The sequence below is a fragment of the Chiloscyllium plagiosum genome, unplaced genomic scaffold (assembly GCF_037043375.1).
Source record: "Chiloscyllium plagiosum isolate Xiang-an unplaced genomic scaffold, Cpla_swu_hap1 HiC_scaffold_20, whole genome shotgun sequence".
NCBI lineage: Eukaryota > Metazoa > Chordata > Chondrichthyes > Orectolobiformes > Hemiscylliidae > Chiloscyllium > Chiloscyllium plagiosum.
In genome coordinates, this window is record NW_028270158.1 from 2,628,764 (window position 1) to 2,634,584 (window position 5,821).

Below are 5,821 nucleotides of genomic sequence, written 5' to 3' on the forward strand. Positions count from 1 at the left end.
CCTCTCTGGGTCAGGAAGTTCAAGTCCCACCTGCCCCAGCATGTGTTATAATGTAAATATTTACCCCTCTTCCCTTGCTTGGCGGAGTGTTGATGGCTGCTTATCAATATTAGGTTCAGATGGAGACAATTCCTTCCTCAGTCACTATTCTTGATCCTGATTACTGACTGCTCTCTGTACCTCCCGACCTGACTTCCGGAAAGCTTCCCAACCTCCATACCTGCCAACAGGCCCACAGCTTTTTCACATGTATCAGCTTTATACCCTTATACTAATCCACATTTATCTCACAAAAGGCACAATGCAAACACTTCATAAAGCCCAGTCTCAAACTCTGTAAATCCTTTACCCAGCTATTCCTCCTTAGAGCAATATCCTCTGCCTCTAAAACCCCTCCTACACAACCTGTGTCTCTGACTCAGCCCTTCCATTCTGCACCTGCAGCAGCAATCTCTCGCTGTTCCTTTGAAACTGCTTCACAAAGCCACCCCTGCTTCTCTCTTCATTTTAAAATCTTCTCAGAATCCAGCTCATGTGCTGCCATCTAATACCACCCTGTTTTTCATCTCCTTCTTTCCACTTGTCATCCATCTTTCACTTGCCTATTTTTGCAGCATCTTGGAGGTAGTTTCACGTTTAACTCACTAATAAATAGCAATTGCTCTTGCATTGCACAGAAATGTTAACTTTCCGAAGGATTTTGTGATTGTCAAATTTAGATATACGGTATCAATTTTTTATACAGTTTAAGGAATATTGTTTATCACTTGCAAAAGCTTCAGCAATATCACACCAACTAGAGTACTGCCTGGAACACTTCCGTTATATCAATAAAGAGTGACATCTTCTGGAGTTCACTGAAATTGCAGATCCAGTTTTAATTGGCACTACAAAATGCCATTGACAAAGATTTGACATGTTTTCAAACAAAAATGACAGTTTTCAATTAATTACAAAGTAGGCATCAAATTATATAATTATTTTAATTTAGCAACCAGAATGTTAAATGTGTGCTAGCAGCACCCAGGATAATGTAAACACTTAAGCCCAAAGTTACCGAGTGCAATGCTTTGTGAAGCAGAAACTGTGCATATTACTTCAATTACTTATAAGAAGGTAAAATAAACTAGATATCCCCCAAACTATGAACCATTCTTCTTTAACTTTTGTACAATTAAAATAAAACAAAGAATTGCATATGTTAGAAATCTGAAACAAAATCAGAACTTACTGGAGAAACTCAGGAGGTCTGGTAGCGTCAGGACATTCTGAGGAAGGATCCCTGGACTCAAAACATCAAACTCTGTTTTTCTCTCCACCAATGCTGCCAGACCTGCAGAGTTTCTCCAGTAATTTCTGTTTTGTTTTCATGTCATTAAAGTTCAAAGCTCAGTTCATTAAAATAGTCTTTTTTTTCAGAAATAGGATATTTTATTGCATTCCCTCAGATTAAATCTTCAGCTTCATGCATACTAACTCTCAGCACATTGTGTGTTTTCAATCTCATGCCACATTTAAAATATTTAGAGTTTGTCTCCCAAAAAGAATTGCCATTTGAAAGCACAATGACCAACAATTATTCCTTTCATTTAACCTTTCAGAAGTCTCAGTGAAAAAGCAATTAAAGGTTTTATTGAATCATTATTATCTCCTCAAAAGAAATGATTTGATGCGACATCACCATGTTAGTGAAGGTCACTGTATTTTAATGTTTTTATAGTTGTACCTTACAGCGTTTTTGTTAATATGTTAGGATGTTGTTTTTGCTGTATCACCTTTTCATATCACTCACAATTAATTTTAATGCATTCCACAAAAATACTTGGAGACAAACATATAACACTGCAAATTTGCACCAATTTTCATCATATTTTCAAATTTGACATGGTGCTATGTCAACATGGAACACATAGCAGTTTGACATATTGTTCACTGGAGATCAAAGTCTGTGAGAAGATTTGTAGCTCGGGTGCTCGTTGTTGTGGTTCTGTTCGCCGAGCTGGGAATTTGTGTTGCAGACGTTTCGTCCCCTGTCTTGGTGACATCCTCAGTGCTTGGGAGCCTCCTGTGAAGCGCTTCTGTGATCTTTCCTCCGGCATTTGTAGTGGTTTGAATCTGCCGCTTCCGGTTGTCAGTTCTAGCTGTCCGTTGCAGTGGTCGGTATATTGGGTCCAGGTCGATGTGCTTGTTGATTGAATCAGTGGATGAGTGCCATGCCTCTAGGAATTCCCTGGCTGTTCTCTGTTTGGCTTGTCCTATAATAGTAGTGTTGTCCCAGTCGAATTCATGTGGCTTGTCATCTGTGTGTGTGGCTACTAAGGATAGTTGGTTGTGTCGTTCCGTGGCTAGTTGGTGTTCATGGATGCGGATCGTTAGCTGTCTTCCTGTTTGTCCTATGTAGTGTTTGTCCTACAAACTTCACAGGAGGCTCCCAAGTACTGAGGATGTCACCTAGACAGGGGACGAAACGTCTGCAACACAAATTCCCAGCTCGGCGAACAGAACCACACCAATGTTCACTGGAGAATATCAATCGTCTTTTTGCATAATGTAAAATGGAGATGAGGACAAAGAGCAGTGTGGAATGGGGCTGGATGTTAAAAGTGAGCTAGATTGCAGTAGCCAATTGCTAGTTTGTTTGTTGCCATCCAATAACAACAGCCTGAGACCACATTGAATTTAACCCCCAGATCCCATAGAAACTGCCAGTCCACCTGCCACCCACTAGCATTTGTATTTGTGTGGGAAAGGAACAGCAAGTGGTCCTGTTACAGGGAATGGGGGATGGGAATGGAGGAGGACTAAACTGTCCAAATGTGGCTTCAAGGACCATGCAGATCCCATGGTGACTAGTGAACGACTTACGTTGATGACCTCTTTACCTTCAACAGCAAGAAAGGCTGAGTTTAAAATCACTGTCAAAGACCAATGACATTGTCAGACACAGATCAAAAAGAATTTAAAACCCCTGTAGCTCTGGATAGACTACTAGGCTGCCTGGAGGACAACATTGGTTACAGTTAGAAACATTGAGCTTCCACTGTGTTCCAAAACATATTTTTGAGGACAGCTGTAGAGTGTAGTGTAGTTATTGTAGTTTATTTCAATCATTACTTACATCATCTAATCACTGCTTGCATTTCAACATTCCTTTCACATTATGAAGTTGCTTCCAGCTATGCAAGGTGATGGGGAGGGAGGGAGGGAGAGCGGGAGGAGTGAGAGATCATGATGGGGGGAGGGAAGGAGTGACAGTGACGGGGAGAGGGAGGGACAGCAGGGGGAGGGAGAGATAATGGTGCGGGGGATGGAGGGAGAGTGATGGGGAGAGGAACAGACAGCAGGGGGGATGGAGAGTGACAGGGGGAGGAAGAGATGGTGGACCTGGGGGGAGTACTGTTGGTGGGGTAGGTTGTGTGCATTTATTGTTCTTTAGTTATCATGGGTTGAGTTGTCCCAAACCCTGAACAATGTGGACCATGGTGAGAAATCTGGGCTTAGTGAGACCCGTCTCAACGTTTCCTTTTCTAACAAAGTGTTGGATTTTGAGATGAAATTCTCAGCAATGACGGGGTGAGAGGATCATTAGAATGGGTCAGCATTTATTGACAGTGTCAGTCAGTGCTTCCCTCCCCCTTCTGTCAGTGACTCCCTCCCCACACTCTCCAGACACCCTGGAGCAAGAACCTGTCCTCTCTTACACTACCCTCGATTATAATCTGTCAGAGTGCACCCCTCTGTATAAATACTAGCTATCATTGAACCTATGATCCCGTCTGCCCCGGGAACAGAGCAAAAACATTTTAATAAGGTCTCAAAGGGAAATTCAGCAAGTCCTCTGTGTCCTCAGCTACTCAGCTGTTGACTGTCATCTCAGCTATGTATCCATTCATTGTGACTTCCATAAGGATTCAAAGACATACATTCTGAATAATGACCAGAACAATTCATAAAAACAGTGATCCCCATGTCTGGAAGGACCTTCCAGGGCAACCAATGAAAGCAGACCTGCAGAACATTCAACACAGCTGGCTGGAGGTTGCTGAGCTCGAATGGTAGAGGAATGGGTTTCATTGGCCAGTGTGTCTTATTCTCGACTTTCCTTAGAGCCTTGTTGATTTAATGAAAAATCAAATGAAAACATCTCCATTTAACCTGTCATCCTCAATGATGCATTCTGTAATCTGCAGGTAATTATTACTGATCAAAGTGAATAAGCCAAATTGTGGCCACCTTAACAATTACTAATGCTTCATAGGAATGTGGGAGATACAGGAGTATTGATGCAGCAGGATTTAAGACCATTAGACACAGGAGCAGGAATAGGCTATTCGGCCCATTTGGTCTGCTCCACCTTTCAATGAGATCACAGCCGACTTGATCATTCTTGTCTCCCACTTTCCTGCCATTTCCCCAGAATCCTCAATTCTCTTAACAAGTAAAAATCTATCTATCTCAGCCTTGATATCCTTAACAAATGTACTTAATGAATATAATTAATGACCCAGCCTCAACAGCCGGCTGTGGTAAAGAGTTGAATCCTAACTCCATCAAAGTCTTTACCCAATATGCCAGGATTCCTTTGGTTAATAACCATCTATCAACCTTTATTGGAGAGTTTGTGTCGTGGACTGAGCACTTATTGATGTCTAGCACAGCCAATGTCCTCAGATGTCCCAGGATTATCTTTTACTATCCACTGGCAGCAAACTCTAGGCTCAAATTGGGCCTAGTTTGGAGAATTTAGGGGAAAATGTCACATACACAAAGCAATATAAACATCATTTAAAAGGCTGTAACTGTATCCTTTAAACTTTGCACATCTCTTTACTTCCCTCCTGGCTGTGCATTCACTCACAGTCTTACAGGAATGGATGCTCTGAAATGCTCATGGAATTGCTCTCCATTGTTCTGTCATCTAGTTCTCACTCCGATGATGCTTCGATGCTGCCAGTTTCCTGGGATTTTATGGAAAGCAGATGGAACTCATTGTGTTTCTCTGAGTAAAAATTGACCCAAAATCTGAAGCTGAGGACTGGAACAGGTGGTGACACCTTTTTCGTGTAGGTCATTACCTCTTCCATCCAGTTCAGGCACATTCCCATGGACACAGAGCAGGAATTGAAATGAGGATCTGGAGCTGGGGGTTTGTGAGGAACCTGCTTCAAGCATGAGGATGTTCTGGATTTCTGTTTGTGTTTTAAAAGGATAACATCAGAACATCGAGCACATGTGAGGGGTGCCAGGTGCTTTGAAGGAGTCCACCTCCCTCCATCCACATTTGCATCACGATGATGCTTGTGAGCTCATAATGACGTCCAGCTTGGAGCCTGCCAGCACTTAATAACTCCAACACATAGTCCTTCTGTGGCTGTCAGTCAGACTGCCGCCAGTTTGGAAAGAAGTGCCTCTCTAATCACCCTCAGACTGCCACAGAACGTCAGAGACTAGTTTTAAGCCTTTAACATCCATGAGTGGCAATGGTACAAACAAGACCAAAGAATACTTTGGTCTGATGCTGAACTCCAGCCAATGATTTTCAATACCTTTAAAGCAATATAAAGGAGGAGGTTTGATCTGAAGGTAACACACATTGCAGCATGATATTGTGTACATTTTGCAGAGCGTAGCTGTCCCTAAGATGAGGGTGACTTCATTAGCAAAGGACTAGTGCTGAAATGAAGCAGCCAGCTGTCTCCTTCTATTAAACTGCACGAAGGAGAAACAGTAGGTTACATCTGAGAGGTGAAAATCTATATCCTGAGCTAAGAAGGAAAATGTTGACACGAATTTTAGGTTGACAATTAAAATGAGTTTAGTT